General features: G+C 50.0%; 1 protein-coding gene across 4 annotated transcripts in view; it reads right to left on the bottom strand.

The window, feature by feature from the left end:
- CAPS2 (calcyphosine 2) overlaps nucleotides 1–17,437 on the bottom strand; it is a 925,516-nt gene that overhangs the window by 808,462 nt on the left and 99,617 nt on the right. The window lies entirely within an intron of this gene.

Here is a 17,437-nt window from a genome sequence, read left to right as displayed (position 1 = left end):
GGATTGTTGTCCCTACTGTGACAGGGTGCATACCTCTGTCAAATAGAGACCCCAATTTCTAGCAATTTCTCAAGTTCTGTGTGGATCAGTAAAAGTCACTGAGAAATGCACCAAACGGTGCAAAAGAAAAGCATTTCTTCACATATTACTATATGAACAGGTCTTCAGGCCCAGAATACTTATTACATAGCACCAGATGCATTTACCTTTGACCAGATTAAATGCAGACACCTGCTGAGATGGAGTAAACACCCGAACCAGCAAAAATATTAGAGAAGAAAATGAAACCACATAGTTCCCCAGGACGTTGCACAGAAAGAAACAGTTGCTCTTTAACCAAACACTCCTGTGGCAAGAACAGACAGCAGCTCATCAAAGATAACCAGATAACCCTCTGTGACAGGTACTCAAGCATAGCTTATTTGGGAAGCAGGTGAAAGACGAGATAAAACACTAGATAAATCGTGCCTATCGACATATCTTTTGAAACACAGTTGCTGCCAACACAGAAGAGATGAACAACTGCAAAGCACTGTACCTGCTCACAGTAGAAGGCTACATGGGGAAAATGGCGGGGGGTGCAGGGCAAACAATAGAGACAAATTGGCATCATAAGCACTGCACTGCTGCAGAAAGTGTATGAAATGTAGGAGGATGCGTCACCAAAATATGTGTTTTTAGTAGAAGCCAGGAAATGTACTTGTTTTATGTTACATTTTTAAATAGTGGAGCATAGCTAGGATGGTGCCAGAGAGCTTTATAGGTAACCCATAACTAAACGGTCTCTTTGCACTGAACAAGCAGCTGCAATGAAGATGAAGACAATGATTGAACTCCAGAACAAATAGTTTTTGCTGCATAACTGAATTAGAAATTAGAGAAATATTTGGAATGACTATAAATTGCAATCAAGCAGATAGATAGGTCTGTGGAATGTCTCAAAACCGCACATATGTGTTTATTCCTAGAATCATATTTTATTATCAGTAGAATTCTATTAGAAAGTCAGTATTGGCGGAAAACTGAGTTCAAAGCTTAAGATTGTTTCTTCTTTCACACAAATAAGTACCTGAAAAATTACTCACCTGAGATTGGATCAACAAATGGTCAGGAGTAAATGGTGGTCAAATTTACTACTACAAGCCCCTCTGACTGAGGACATTTAGTCCCACACCTCCCACTGTCCTTACTTGCTGTCAGGTCAATCTGAGTCCACTCTCCAGCAGACTTCAGTCACCATTCTTTTACCTAAACCAAAGCTGCTACTACTGCAAGCACTACAATGGCCACAATTGCTTTGCCGATATTCTAAAGGTTAGTTTCACAAAAAAGATATATTCTAAAAACAGCAATGGTAAACAAAAGTAGAAATGTTGTTAACGAATGTAATAAGAGTGATGTTAACTTGAGCCAACTACTATTTGTGCTTTAACATATTTTGTAAAAATCTCTGCCTCGGCCAAAACTGTGGAATGATGTTGAAGTAAAAGTACCTCAGAGTCTAAAGAGTCTAAAAATCATATCCCATAGCTTAAAATGAGATGCACCAGGTGGTGCTCATACTGTTTTAAAGTGGAGCATTTAAGCCTTTCAAGCTACATTAACACTACAGCAAAAGAAATTGATCTTTGTAGTGGTGTCCCTCTTCGTCGCCGGGTGTTAGCACAGAAGGAGGCTTGTGGTGGCCTACGGAAGGACAGCAGATCCAGGGGTTTGTGGGAACAGCTGCACCGCGGAGGTGGTGGAGTGGATGACGAAAGGCAGGCAGGATTGGGGTTTGCTCTGGCCCCTTTGCAACCAGCCCTGGATGCCCAGGGGGCCTTGGTGAAAGGTGGAGCGGTGGCCTCTGAGGTGAGGAGAAGGAGGGGGCACTGGACCGTGGGTCCCAGCTGAGGAGTACCAGGTGTACGGATATCCTGAGAGGCAGTGGCACCGGACAGAGACTGACATATCAGGGGGCCCTTGGTGACTTCCCGCCAGGGTGGAATCCTTCCTTATGCCGGCTGCTGGAGGGTGCCCCAGCCCTGCTCCCAGAATGAGTAGCCAGACCATGCTGTGACAAGAGATGACACTCCAGGGATTCTGAGGTGGGCCGGTGGGTTTTGCCTTGCATTGGAGGGAATCCTTTCGACAGAACCCAAATTTCATCTAATCCAGTGAGGCAGAATGGGAAAGTACGCGAGGAAACAAAACACAGACCCTGGGGGCCCCCTGCACCCAGGGGTCGATCACGAGCAGGTGATGCTGCCATCACCTGTGAGGACACCCTCTGTTCCCACACTTCAGGACTGTTGCAGGCCATTGCAGCACCGCGAGAAGACCTGTAAACTAAAACTGACACGCTGACTACTGAGCTGGGCTTCTTGCGGGATGACTACTGATGGTTAGTCGGAACGAGTCACTGTGGCGGAGAGGGAATTTTCCGAAACAACCCCTGTTGGTGGCAACAACTGGGGATAGCTTGGCCTCCATTGAGTCGCGCCTCGAGACACTGGCGAGCAGGGCGGAGGATGCCAAAAACAGGGCACGCCAAACCAACATCAGAATAGTGGGGCTGCCTGAAAAAAATGGAAGGGCTCAACATGGTACAATATCTGAAGGATTGGCTTAGGCAAGAGGTGGCCCCTGAGGCCTCCTATTTCACCCTGGAGTGTGCCCACAGGGTCCCGTCCAGCCATTCCCCCCCAGGGAGCCACCCCAAGACCTGTGGTAGTACGTGTGCTCCATGTCAGAGACCGTGATCACATTCTGCAGATGGCCCGTCAGAGAGGAAATCTTGTGGTGGAGAATTACAAGATCTCAATATTCCTGGACTTCTCCCCAGAGGTTCAGTGTCAGGCAGAAGCATTTACTGAGGTGAAGAAGAAACTCTGGGTGCTGGGTGTGGCGTACACTATGCTGTTCCTGCACAGCTTGGAGTGGTGACGCTTGAGGGGGTGTAGTTCTTCACCGCACCTCAAGATGACTGGGCGGAACGCCAACCTCGCCCAGGCCCGAGTGGACTGGCCCAGGGTCTGGAAGACGAGGCGCCGCACTCACTTCCGCCGGAATAATTTCCCGGCGTTAAATGGGCCCCTCAAAGGAGACAAAGCAAGATGAGCGCACCAGAGAGTGGTGGAAGCGGTCGCCTCTTTGGGGGGATTGATAAGTGGCCCGATGTTCCCATCCTGAGGGACAAGTGAGAAGAGAATTGACTCCAACAGTAGGTCACTAACTAAGGGCACTCTTGTGTGCTGCTTCCAGTGGTTACCCCGAGAACGGCAGACAATCTCATTTAAAAAATATGCACTGACCCTACGATTAGGCTGGATCACCAGAAGGATGGGCATCCTTGCTTAGAATGGCTGTTATTCTCTTGTTTGCCCCCCTGCAGATGAGTTGTTTGTTTATTATTACTGTAACTACAAGTGATGGTTGGATGCGTGCCTGAGGCGCCCGGATCTGGGTGCTGTGGACTGGCTGAACTACTACCCCTGCTACCTACTGCCTAAGCGTTACAATGCACAAACATCCATAACTGTTGGTTTTTCGAAAGTTTGGATGGATGGGATGTCCCACTAGTCCAGGGGTCAGGGAGTTGGGGTACTCTTGTTATTGTTCACCAAGGGATTGTTTGGGTTGTGCCTAGTTATCGTGCTTCAAGACTGTTGTGGCAGTAGAGCTCCTAACAAGGGGAGGGCCCAGTGCGCCCATGGTCACCCACATAGCACAAACACTGCTCCCGATTGCTAACGCAATAGACTTCAAAGTATTGACATTGAACAATAGGGGCATGCATTTGATGCCCAAATGCCATAAAATCTTTTCATTTCTCACTAGAAGATGGATTTATATTGCTTTACTTCAGAAGACCCATTTAGATGCTAAGGAAGGGATCGCCCGGCAACGCAGGTGGAGGGGTCAAATCTATCATACTAGATACTCGGCTTATGCACTCTTATATGGATTAGGCCAAGGGTGCCCTTTCTGCACACCGCATCTCCCATAGACCCACTGCGGAAATGTACGGCGAGTGCTCAGGGGGGCTTTGAAGAAGCATGTCCTTTTGGGGGTCACTGCCCCCATCAGTGGCGGGCCGGGTACCCCTCCTAAAAATGATAGCCCTCCCTAGTGGCCTTTATTTTCTTGTTGCTCTTCCGCTATGGATCCTGAGAGCCTTCTTCAAAGAGATGAACTAATTGATAATAAATTTGGAGATCAGGCAGACGAAGGGTGGTGCTAGCTAAAATGCAGAGACCCAAGGTGGATGGTGGCATGGCCATCCCCGACTTTGAGGCCTACTACTTGGCAGGCCAGCTGCAGTTGCTGACCAAGTGAATAGCCAATCACACAATGCCGGACAGAGATGTGGAGCCCTTCACTCTAGACCTTCTGGCCTTGGCGAGAACACTTGTTCGCCTGCACCTCCACCCCCACCTCCAGCCCCCTGCTCCCTGAAACACCCCTGAGTCCAGCACTGTGGAACGGCATATGCTTTACAGATGCTGGTCTCACTGCTTACACAGATCAGGCTGCTCATGCCTTATGCCCCGGAAATCCCACTGCAGCTCCTGACAGAGTTGCTCCATGGGGGCAAAGGGAGGGGACTCTCCGTCTGGATGGAGCCAGGAGCAACCTCCATGTGCGCCCTATTTCGGGCGGACACCTTACTACTATTTGAGGACTTCAGAGCAGGTTACGACTTGCCTTAAGGCCATTTTCTCCTTCACAGGGAGTTCAATGAGGTAGTTGCTAAACATTGGAAGCAGGGGCTTGCAGAGCCCCCCCCCTTTGGGATTTTGTCAATACTTGACGAGTGCCACAGGCACACACAAAGCTGTCACCTGCCTTTATAGAAGAAAATGGGCAGACTCACGACCTTCCAACATAAATGGGCAGCGGACTTGGGAGCGCCAACGGAGGATGCGGCTTCGGGAGATATACTGACCAGGGTACCTAAAGTTTCTAGAAACTCACGATTCAAGCTTATTAACTTTTATATCCTGCATAGAGCTTACCTAACTCCGGGCAAAGTTTCGCAGCATTTTGACCTGGTTGATGCAAAGTGCCCGCGGGGAAGTGGCGGTAGAATTCTTCCATGTGTTTTGGGCCTGCCTGGCCTTGGGAGTGTCCTAGGAATTTGCTACGAGTACGCTGATAGAGGTGATTGACCACGAGGTTCCATATGACCCCAAAATTTCTTACTCAGTGGATATCCTCATACAGCTCGATTCAAGGTATCTAATCAGTTTCAAGACCTGGCCCTCCTGCTGGCTAAAAGAGAAATAGCCAGGAATTGGAAGGCTATGAGGGGCCCCTGGGGACTCACCTGGAAACAAGAGCTGCTGAAATGGGTGGGGGTGGAGGGAGAGGTAATACTCAGAGAAGCTAAGAGGGGCCTGGGTTCGATTGAGGGGCGCAGGCTTGGGGTACTCTGGTGTGCGCCCTTGAAACTCTGGATGTTCCCCTTTTAGGCGTTGTGCCATCTCCATGATGCCAGGGGAGCAGCAGATACTCTCTAACGCAAGACAAGTCACTCTTTCCCCTACCTGAGAACTGCATCCCCTTAAAAGAGCTCTAGGAGTGGGGAACAGGGCTCCCCCTGGGGGACACCTGACACATCATTCACCTCAGAAACACCCCTGAAACCAGAAAAGCATGCACCACGGGGGAAGGCGGGGACAGGGATAGCACAGGCATCGAGGGTCCAAGGCCCTCTCCAGTCCTCACTGCAATCAGCATATAGACCTGGGTTGTGTATATTAGGTTATTTTTATGTTCACACCATATATGCTCCTTAGAGGACCCCCAGTACTGCCATTACAGCCTTCTGAGGTTTTCCAGATAGCCCCAGCTGTTGCCACGTCACAGACAGGTTTCTGCCCTTCTGTTGCTTGAGCAGCTCAAGCCCAGGAAGGCAGAACAAAGGATTTCCTTTGGAAGAGGGATGTTCCATCCTCTCCCCTTGGAAATAGGTGTTACAGGTATGGGAGGGGCAGCCTCCCAGGGCCTCTGGAAATGCTTTCAAGGGCACAGATGGTGCCCTCGTTGCATAATCCAGTGTACACCGGTTCAAGGACCCCCAGTCCCTGTTCTGGCGTGAAACTGGACAAAGGAAAGGGGAGTGGCCACTCCCCTGTTCATCACCACCCCAGGGATGGTGCTCAAAGCTCCTCCAGAGGGTCCCTGGGTTTTTACCATCTTGGATTCCAAGGTGGTAGGGAACTCTGGGAGCATCTGAGTGACCAGTGCCAGCAGGTAACGTCAGAGCCGTCCCGTGATAGATGCTTACCTTTGTAGCTGACCAATCCCCCTTTCAGGGCTATTTAGGGTCTCTCCTCAGGTGTTTCCTCAGATTCGGATTGCAAGACTCCAGCAAGAATCCTCAGCATTTTTTACTATACCGTCTTACTGAAGAAACTGCATCTAGACCCTCAAGGAACTCTACAACTGCAACAAAGAAGCAAAGACGACTTCTGCAACATTGTATCTTCAGCTTCTGCAACTGTTTCCCGGTCGGGCATCCTCAGAGGACAGCCAGTCTTCAGCCTGCACCAGAAGAACGAAGGAATCTCCCTTGACGTGAAGGAGTTACTTCCCTGCTTCAGCAGGGACCCCTCTGCAGCGATGACCGGTGGCTACAGTCCCCTCTCCTGAAGAAGTGCGCGGATCCAGCAACACGGGAGGTGGACTGAAGTGGTCCAGACGTCCAACTGTCCAACTTTGGTGAAGGTAATAGCTCGCTTCCCCACGCAAGACAGTACCCCTGTGCACTGTGTGATTTGCAGTTGCCAAGGCTTGTTGGCATCTTTCCACGAAGTTCTTTGTGCACCGTGCAGCTCCAGCCCCCAGCACTCCTTCCTGTGATGCACAGCCTCCTGCGTGGTTCTCCGGCGGCGTGGGATCTCTTTGTGTAGTGCTGCATCTGCCTCCTTTTGCACCTTCTTTGTCCCCGTGCTGCGGGACTCCTGTGCATGCTGTCTGGTCTTCTGAGGTCTCTGAGTTGCTGAGAGACTCCTCTGACTACAGTCTCCTGGGTAGGGTCCACCAAGTCCCTCCTGATCCCGGACAGCAATATTTTCCGCTAACCGCGTGCTTTGCATGTGCAAATCAATCAATCAATCACAGACATTTGTAGAGCGCGCTACTTAACCCGTTAGGGTTCCAAGGTGCTTGGGGGGGGGGGGGGGGGGGGGGGAGTACTACTGTTCGAAGAGCCAGGTCTTGAGGAGTCTTCTGAAGGCGAGTAGGTCTTGGGTCTGTCGGAGGTAGGTAGGGAGCGTGTTCCAGGTCTTCACGGCGAGGTAGGAGAAGGATCTGCCGCCGGAGGAGGCTCATTGGATGCGAGGGGCGAGGGCGAGGCTCGCGGGTCACAGTTGGCGGGTCGGGGTGTAGAAGTTGAGTCGGTCGTTGAGGTAGGAGGGGCCGGCGTTGTGGAGTGCTTTGTGTGCGTGGGTAAGGAGCTTGAAGGTGACCCTTTTGTTGACGGGGAGCCAGTGGAGTCCTTTGAGGTAAGGGGTGATGTGGCAGTGGCGGGGTGCGTTGGTGATGAGTCGGGCTGAGGCATTTTGGATGCGTTGGAGTCGCTGTAGGTGTTTTGCTGGGATTCCTGCATAGAGTGCGTTGCCGTAGTCCAGTCTGCTGCTGACGAGGACGTGGGTCACGGTCTTCCTGGTGTCAGTCGGGATCCACTTGTAGATCCTGCGGAGGGTGCAGAGGGTGTTGTAGCAGGAGGAGGTGACGGCGCTGACTTGTCTGTCCATGGAGAGTGCGGAGTCGAGGATGAATCCCAAGTTGCGGGTGTGGTCGGTGGGCGTCGGGGCAGTTCCGAGGGTGGTGGGCCACCACGAGTCGTCCCAGGCGGAGGGAGATGTCCTGAGGATGAGGATTTCTGTCTTGTTGGTGTTGAGTTTCAGGCGGCTGTTACTCATCCAGTCGGCGACTGCTTTCATTCCCTCGTGGAGGTTGGCTTTGGCGGTGGCAGGGTCGTTGGTGAGGGTGAGGATGAGCTGGGTGTCGTCGGCGTAGGTGATGATGTTGAGGTCGAACCGGCGGACCACTTGTGCGAGGGGGGCCATGTAAATGTTGAACAGCATTGGGCTCAGGGAGGAGCCCTGGGGGACGCCGCAGATGATGTTGTTGGCTTCTGAGCGGAAGGGTGGGAGGCGGACGGTCTGTGTTCTGCCGGAGAGGAAGGATGAGGTCCAGGCTAGGGCTTTTTCCTGGATGCCGGCTTCTTGGAGGCATGATAGTAGGGTGCGGTGGCAGACTGTGTCGAAGGCCGCGGAGAGGTCTAGGAGAATGAGGGCAGAGGTCTCGACGCAGTCGAGTTGGCGTCTGATGTCATCTGTTGCGGCGATGAGGGCGGTCTCAGTGCTGTGGTTGCATCTAAATCCGGTTTGTGAGGGGTCGAGGACGTTGTTGTCTTTGATGTGGCGTGTCAGTTGAAGGTTGACGTTTTTTTCTGCGACTTTAGCTGGGTAGGGGAGGAGGGAGATGGGGCGGAAGTTCTTGAGGTCGGCTTTTGGTTTCTTGAGGAGGGCGTTGATGTCTGCGTGCTTCCAGCTTTCTGGGAAGGTGCCTGTTTCGAAGGAGGCGTTGATGATCTTGCAGAGTTGGGGCGCGATGATCGAGTCAGCTTTGTTGAAGATGTGGTGGGGGCAGGGGTCGGTCGGAGATCCGGAGTGGATGGAGTTCATGATTTTGCGTGTTGTGTCGTCGTCGACGTTGGACCAGGCGGTGATGGGGTTGGTGATGCTAGGGTACGAGGTGGTGACGGAGGTGGGTGCGGTAGGGGTGTTGAAGCTGCTGTGGATGTCGGCGATCTTGCTGAGAAAAAAGGCGGCGAGAAAGTCGCAAAGTTCCTGAGAGGGCGGGATGTCGTTGACGTTGGTGTTAGGGGGGGATAATTCCTTCACGACGCGGAAGAGCTCTTTGCTGTCATGGGCGTTGTTGTCTAGGCGGTCTTTGAAGGAGGACCTCTTGGTGGTCCTGATGAGGTGGTGGTGTCGGCGGGTTGCGTCTTTGAGGACTGCATGGTTGTCCGGTGTGCGTTCTTGGAGCCATTTCTTTTCCAGTTTCCTGCAGGTGCGTTTGGAGACCAGGAGTTCATCGGTGAACCAGGAGGCTTTCTTGCTGGCAGGGTTGCTGGGGGGTTTCTTCAGTGGGGCGAGGATGTTGGCGCAGTTGTTGATCCATTGTCTGAAGTTACAGGCCGCGGTGTCTGGGTCGGTGGGCTCGTTTGGTGGGTTCTGGGAGAGGGTGCTGAGAAGTTGTTCTTTGATTACTTTGCCCCAGTTGCGGCGGGGGAGTTGGCGGCTGTGGTGGTGTGCGGTGTTTTTGTTGTAGGTGAAGTGGTCGGTCCAGTAGGGTTCGGTGGTGTCGTTGAAGGTAACGTGGTCGCTGGTGGAGAAGATTGCGTCCAGTGTGTGTCCGGCGGCGTGAGTTGGTGACGTGACGAGTGGTCTGAGGCCGAGGTTCGTGAGGTAGCTGATCAGCATGGTGGAGTTGTGGTCGTTGTGGTTCTCGAGGTGAAAATTGAGGTCCCCGAGGAGGATGTAGTCCGTGGAGGCAAGTGCGTGGGTGCCTGCGAGGTCAGTGATGGCGTTGCAGAACTGGGCTCGTGGTCCGGGGGGGTCTGTAGACGAGCATTCCTCTGAGGGTGGTGTTGGGGTCGGTGTTGATCCGGAAGTGTAGAAGCTCTGCTGTGTTGAAGTGGTCGTCGGTGTGGGTGGTGATCTTGAGGGAGGGTTTGTGGACGATGGCGAGTCCTCCTCCGTGGCCGTTGATGCGGTCCCTGCAGAAGATCTTATATCCGTCTGGGATGGCGTTGGCGATGTCTGGCGCGGATGATTCGTTCCACCATGTCTCGGTCAGGAAGGCTACGTCCGGGGCGGTGCTGTCGAGCAGGTCCCAGAGTTCTACGGCGTGTTTGCGTGCGGAGAGGGTGTTGAGGAGTATGCAGCGGAGGTGGTTCGGACTGGTGGTCGTTGGCTTGGGGGTTCGGTCGCATGAGAAGTGGCAGTTGCGGCAGGCGAAAGGTCCATGGGTGTGCTTCGGGGCGGCTTGGTTGCAGCGTTGGTTTCGGTCTTGGTCGTAATTGAGTGCGTGGAGGCAGGCGGCGTCGTAACTGAGCCTGGGCGGTGTGAGGTCCAGGGGTCCTGGCGCTGGGCACGGGCCAGGCGCAGACGGGCTTGCCTCTGGCGCGCCATCGGCACGCCCGCTGCGCGGTTGCGCAGTGACCTGCATTAAGAGGGGGTGGAGGGAGGGAGGAGGAGCTGGGGGCGGGAGGGGGGCGGGGCCGAAGCGGCGGCAAAGGGCGAGGAAGCGGCGAGTAGGGGGGGGAAATAACGCTAGATAGCTAGAGGGGCGGGGGAGGTGGGAGGGCAGGGGGTGTAGGCTGGGAGAAAAGAGTCAGGGAAGCGGGCAGATAGCGCTGGATTGAGGGCGGGGGGGCCAGAGGAGGAGGGAGACGCGCAAGGGGAGACAGCGAAAGCGGCACAATACACAGGACAACGAGACCACTAGGCAACAGATACAGACACTAGAACACAGGGCACAGATGGAACAACAGTGACAACGTGACCACAACACAATACAGCACAGAGAATACACAACAGGGAGAGACGGCGAGGAAACAGAGACAGAAACAGACACGACAGAGCAAACCTTACTGCCCACCACTGGGCCACCAGGGATGAGGCGCAGTTGGGGGCCTGCGGGTGGAGGAGGGCCTCGAACTCAGGCAGCAGCGGCAGTCAGGGACAGGGCACCTGCAGGGTGCGCTGCGCGGCGGGGGGAGCGTCTTGTCCTGACAACAAGGTCAGAGAACAAGGCTTGTTGGTGGAATCCAGCGACGCATACCAGACTGCAATCATCCATCCGGCGTGGGACATCATCTGCACCAACCAGGAACCTGCAACCGTCTTCTTGGGTGCAAAAGATACTGTTCTTTTTTACCTGTGGTTCTTCTTTTGCACCTTCATCCGGGTTAGCAAGGGCTCCTGTTATCTCTGGACTCATCAGTGCTTCTTGGACTTGGTCCCCTTCTTCCACAGGTCTTCAGGTCCAGGAATCCATCGTTGGTGTCTTGCAGTCTCTTCTGGTTCTTGCATAATCTTCTTTCTCGCTTGTGTGTTCTAGGAAAGATACTGTGATTTACTCCTGTTTTCCTGGGCTCTAGGGTGGGTTCTATTACTTGCCTTTGGTGTTTTCTAATACTCCCAGTGCCCCTCTACATACTACACTTGCCTAGGTGGGAAACCAACTTTCGCATTCCACTTTCTTAGTATATGGTTTGTGTTCCCCCTAGACCCATTTCTAACTATTGTGATTTTCACTATTTGCACTATTTTCTAACTGTTTTTACAGCTATTTCTGCATACTAGTGTATATAATTTGTGTATTACTTACCTCCTAAAGGATTATGGTCTCTATGGTATTTTTGGCATTTGTGTCACCAAAATAAAGTACCTTTATGTTTGTAACACTGAGTATTTTCTTTCATGTGTGGGAGTACTGTGTGACTACAGTGGTATTGCATGAGCTTTGCATGTCTCCTAGTTAGACCTTGGCTGCTCATCCATACTACCCCTAGAGAGTCTGGCTTTTTATACACTGACAACATTTCACTAATAAGGGATAACTGGACCTGGTATAAGGTTTAATTACATTAGGTACCCACTACAGACCAGGCCAGCCTCCAACATGCACTCTTTTTTTCTTACAAATAGCCTTAATAAGCTATAGACTAGATATGATTCACTGACTATGCTCATCTCTATGACAGGTTTCATCAATTTTGTCTAAGTGGGGAGATGAATCTCCAGGATTGTGTTAAGGGGCTAATTACTGATTCTGTCAATAGCTAACATGCGGGTCATCCTCAGACAGTGCTGTAAGTGGTCAATTTCGACTTATTTTTTACAGTTTTGCTTAAAAGGTGACACTTTGGCACATTTCCTAGTTTAATTCAAACATAACTAGGTAGTAAAGGATTAGTGTGCACTTTTTAAAAAAACGTCTGTAATGGTTGTATTTATAAGAGGTTCAACGGTTTCATGTGCACATAGAAGTCATACCTCGAGTCAGTCACTAAAATGCAGGATACATGAATCCATGAGTGAGCGAAGGTCATGTAAGGTTTCCCCATAAGAGACCACAGTGATTCACTTGATTCATTTTGTGATGCAACTGTTATTTTTGGTATGCTTTCAAAGCTGTTTCATTAAAACCTATGACGAGCTCTTCATATACATATTTTTTTATTGATTGGGCGGCAAGGAAAAAAGGAAGAACACTTTCATTGTATTTTGTAACCATTATTGCAACACAATTTGACAAATTAATTTGGAACAAAGGAACAGTTAAATCACCTCAAAGCAGCAAAAGTAAGACCAAAATGATAGTATATTCGTTGCATCATCCATCAATGTGTGCCTACCTAGGCGTTGTATGCATCTATATCATGTGTTGTGTGTGCGCATACGAGCGACTATTTCTTTGTTCCCCTATCTGATCTGCATGGATGTATGTATGTTTGTTGGACTGACCAATTGTTTTTTCAATGCTTACTAAACTCGAAATTGACATTGATTTACAATTCAACTCAAAAACGATATACATTATTAGTCAGGATGTTTTCTTCATATAGCCTTAGACGTTATGGTATGCTAAACATATAAAAATAGGTATGCATTCAGGTTTTCTTTGCAACCACTGTAGTTTAGGAAGAATGGTTGATGAGAAGATACCAGGGAACAGATGTTGTCACATTTTGAGGAACAGACTTTAATAAATGTAGACTTTTTCAAAGAAACACTGTTGTGCATTGTAAGGAAATGCCTCCTTGGCATGGTTGCCCCCTGACTTTTTGCCTTTGCTGATGCTATGTTTACAATTGAAAGTGTGCTGAGGCCTGCTAACCAGGCCCCAGCACCAGTGTTCTTTCCCTAACCTGTACTTTTGTATCCACAATTGGCAGACCCTGGCATCCAGATAAGTCCCTTGTAACTGGTACTTCTAGTACCAAGGGCCCTGATGCCAAGGAAGGTCTCTAAGGGCTGCAGCATGTCTTATGCCACCCTGGAGACCTCTCACTCAGCACAAACACACTGCTTGCCAGCTTGTGTGTGCTAGTGAGAACAAAACGAGTAAGTCGACATGGCACTCCCCTCAGGGTGCCATGCCAGCCTCTCACTGCCTATGCAAGTATAGGTCAGTCACCCCTCTAGCAGGCCTTACAGCCCTAAGGCAGGGTGCACTATACCATAGGTGAGGGTACCAGTGCATGAGCATGGTACCCCTACAGTGTCTAAACAAAACCTTAGACATTGTAAGTGCAGGGTAGCCATAAGAGTATATGGTCTGGGAGTCTGTCAAACACGAACTCCACAGCACCATAATGGCTACACTGAAAACTGGGAAGTTTGGTATCAAACTTCTCAGCAAAATAAATGCACACTGATGCCAGTGTACATTTTATTGCAAAATACACCCCAGAGGGCACCTTAGAGGTGCCCCCTGAAACTTAACCGACTGTCTGTGTAGGCTGACTAGTTCCAGCAGCCTGCCACACTAGAGACATGTTGCTGGCCCCATGGGGAGAGTGCCTTTGTCACTCTGAGGCCAGTAACAAAGCCTGCACTGGGTGGAGATGCTAACACCTCCCCCAGGCAGGAGCTGTGACACCTGGCGGTGAGCCTCAAAGGCTCACCCCTTTGTCACAGCCCAGCAGGGCACTCCAGCTTAGTGGAGTTGCCCGCCCCCTCCGGCCACGGCCCCCACTTTTGGCGGCAAGGCTGGAGGGAACAAAGAAAGCAACAAGGAGGAGTCACTGGCCAGTCAGGACAGCCCCTAAGGTGTCCTGAGCTGAGGTGACTAACTTTTAGAAATCCTCCATCTTGCAGATGGAGGATTCCCCCAATAGGGTTAGGATTGTGACCCCCTCCCCTCGGGAGGAGGCACAAAGAGGGTGTACCCACCCTCAGGGCTAGTAGCCATTGGCTACTAACCCCCCAGACCTAAACACGCCCTTAAATTTAGTATTTAAGGGCTACCCTGAACCCTAGAAAATTAGATTCCTGCAAACTACAAGAAGAAGGACTGCCTAGCTGAAAACCCCTGCAGAGGAAGACCAGAAGACGACAACTGCCTTGGCTCCAGAAACTCACCGGCCTGTCTCCTGCCTTCCAAAGAACTCTGCTCCAGCGACGCCTTCCAAGGGACCAGCGACCTCTGAATCCTCTGAGAACTGCCCTGCTTCGAAAAAGACAAGAAACTCCAGAGGACAGCGGACCTGCTCCAAAAAGACGGCAACTTTGTTTCAAGGAGCAGCTTTAAAGACCCTGCAATCTCCCCGCAAGAAGCGTGAGACTTGCAACACTGCACCCGGCGACCCCGACTCGGCTGGTGGAGAACCAACACCTCAGGGAGGACCCCCGGACTACTCTACGACTGTGAGTACCAAAACCTGTCCCCCCTGAGCCCCCACAGCACCGCCTGCAGAGGGAATCCCGAGGCTTCCCCTGACCGCGACTCTCTGAAACCTAAGTCCCGACGCCTGGAAAAGACCCTGCACCCGCAGCCCCCAGGACCTGAAGGACCGGACTTTCACTGGAGAAGTGACCCCCAGGAGTCCCTCTCCCTTGCCCAAGTGGAGGTTTCCCCGAGGAAGCCCCCCCTTGCCTGCCTGCAGCGCTGAAGAGATCCCTTGATCTCTCATAGACTAACATTGCAAACCCGACGCTTGTTTCTACACTGCACCCGGCCGCCCCCGCGCTGCTGAGGGTGAAATTTCTGTGTGGGCTTGTGTCCCCCCCGGTGCCCTACAAAACCCCCCTGGTCTGCCCTCCGAAGACGCGGGTACTTACCTGCAAGCAGACCGGAACCGGGGCACCCCCTTCTCTCCATTATAGCCTATGCGTTTTGGGCACCACTTTGACCTCTGCACCTGACCGGCCCTGAGCTGCTGGTGTGGTAACTTTGGGGTTGCTCTGAACCCCCAACGGTGGGCTACCTTGGACCAAGAACTGAACCCTGTAAGTGTCTTACTTACCTGGTAAAACTAACAAAAACTTACCTCCCCCAGGAACTGTGAAAATTGCACTGTGTCCACTTTTAAAGTAGCTATTTGTCAATAACTTGAAAAGTATACATGCAATTGAAATGATTCAAAGTTCCTAATGTACTTACCTGCAATACCTTTCAAACAAGATATTACATGTTAAATTTGAACCTGTGGTTCTTAAAATAAACTAAGAAAATATATTTTTCTATAACAAAACCTATTGGCTGGATTTGTCTCTGAGTGTGTGTACCTCATTTATTGTCTATGTGTATGTACAACAAATGCTTAACACTACTCCTTGGATAAGCCTACTGCTCGACCACACTACCACAAAATAGAGCATTAGTATTATCTATTTTTACCACTATTTTACCTCTAAGGGGAACCCTTGGACTCTGTGCATGCTATTCCTTACTTTGAAATAGCACATACAGAGCCAACTTCCTACATGCATCATACTAGGAACATAAGAGTTTCTTAGAATGTTGTGGATGAGGAGGTAGGGGAAGCATTCAAGCGGTAGGAGACTGAGATAAGAGGTAAGGAGACTGTGGCATTAAACAGTGGTCATTTGAGGTTGTATGTAAACGGAAGATGCAAACAACGATGACACAGAAAGAATCTTAAGAGGAGGGGTGCATATAGTGTGTCAAAAAGAGCCAAGTTTCAATATTGTTTTGGGTGTTCTGTTGTTTACATTGTAAAACACATTTGTTCAGTACCCAGAGCTAAGTGGCAAAATTGTGATCGCAGAGGCTATTTAAACGAATAACAGTCACAGTGGAAGAATACTAACAACATATCTTTGGTGTAACTAATTCAGCACTTTCTCATAATCCAAAAGGTACAGTGGTCGAAAATGTTAACTAATGCAAATAAATTCAGAATACGCAGCAGTCATGCACCATTTGGATTATATCTAACTGTAACATAGACAACAGCAAACTCCATTTTGCTACCAAAGGGTGCTGACACTCTTGTTCATCTTCGAGAGAGTATGTCCTCTAGACAGGCTAGATTGGAAGAGCTCAAGGAATATCATTGGTCAGGGGAAAATGGAAACTGGAATGGTGAAAGTTATCTAAATATTTAACGAGCTCTCAAACATGGATACATTTAATAATGTCTGTGTTCATTTTTGTTATGTAATGGACACAAAAGGCCTGATTATGACCTTGGATGAGGGGATTACTCTGTCCCAAAAGTGATGGATATTCTGTCCGCCGTTTTACAAGTTCTATAGAATATAATGGAACTTGCAATACGGCGAGCAGGATATCCGTCACTTTTGGGATGGAGTAATCCCCTCCACCAAGGTCGTAATGAGGCCCAAAGTGTTTAAAAATGTATTGGTAGGAACCAAAAAATAACAGTGCTATGGTCTCAAAGATTCAAAGGAATAAGTATGAACGTAGCAATGAATTTGCATTGAAGAACCTAATTTAAATAGTCATTCTATTCACTTGGTGTACAAACTGCAGAATTCAGTTTCTGTACCAACAGACCATCTTCAGTTCAGCTGTTTTAAGAATATCTAAAACCCACTTATACTATTTGTGCTTACCGCCTTTCGGCCACGTTTAACTGAAGATCTTAAACTTATGATCCTATTTAGAGGGTAATCATGCATATAGACTTTATCACTCTGTGTTCCAGTCACGGCTTCCATTCTAATGTCCTGCAGCATCATGGTCCTTGTAGTTCCCTCTGTCTTCGGACCCTTACAAGATCATGTTCTGGTGGTGGTTTTGTGTTCGCTTGTCTGGTAATTTAAAACTCTTTCTGTCTGTGTTCTGGACCCATCTTTATGGTTGCTCTGATCCACACTCTGTTTCTATTCACTATTTTGTGTCTTCTGGTTTCTTTGTTCTTCTTTCCCACAAGCCTCAGTTCAGCTTTCCCTTCAATGGAGGTTTCCTGATTCTCTGCACCTGGTCAATTCCTCCACCTGGCTCTCTCCCTGCACCTGTGCTTCTTCCCTGAGCCTCCAGCTATTTCAGCCCTGTGAGCGCAGAGTGCACTGGCTTGCAACGGACTCCTGTTGCGTCTCCTGGTGCTCTGTGTTCCTGCTGCTGTTACTACTTTTGATTCTATTTCCGTTTTTCTCTAAATTAATTGTCCTATTTTTGGCTATTTGTATTATTTCTTTCTGTCCCTAGTTTTCCTGCAGCTTTGTTCCTGGGTTCCTGTGTTAGTCTCCCGTTTATGTTCTTTGTTTTCCTGCATCTTGATTCCACTGTTAGCCATAAATCAGTCTCCTGTTTCTGTTCCTTCTTTTCCTGCATTGCAGTTCCAGTGTTAGCCTTAGTTCACAGTCGTCTGTCAGCACTCTTCTTGGTGTTCCCTGTTATATGCAGACTCCCTGCGTTGTATTCGGTGTTCCTGTTTGTC

The sequence above is a fragment of the Pleurodeles waltl genome, chromosome 4_1 (assembly GCF_031143425.1).
Source record: "Pleurodeles waltl isolate 20211129_DDA chromosome 4_1, aPleWal1.hap1.20221129, whole genome shotgun sequence".
Lineage (NCBI taxonomy): Eukaryota > Metazoa > Chordata > Amphibia > Caudata > Salamandridae > Pleurodeles > Pleurodeles waltl.
Note: the sequence above shows the minus strand (reverse complement) of the source record. Positions and strands in the feature narration are given on the sequence as shown.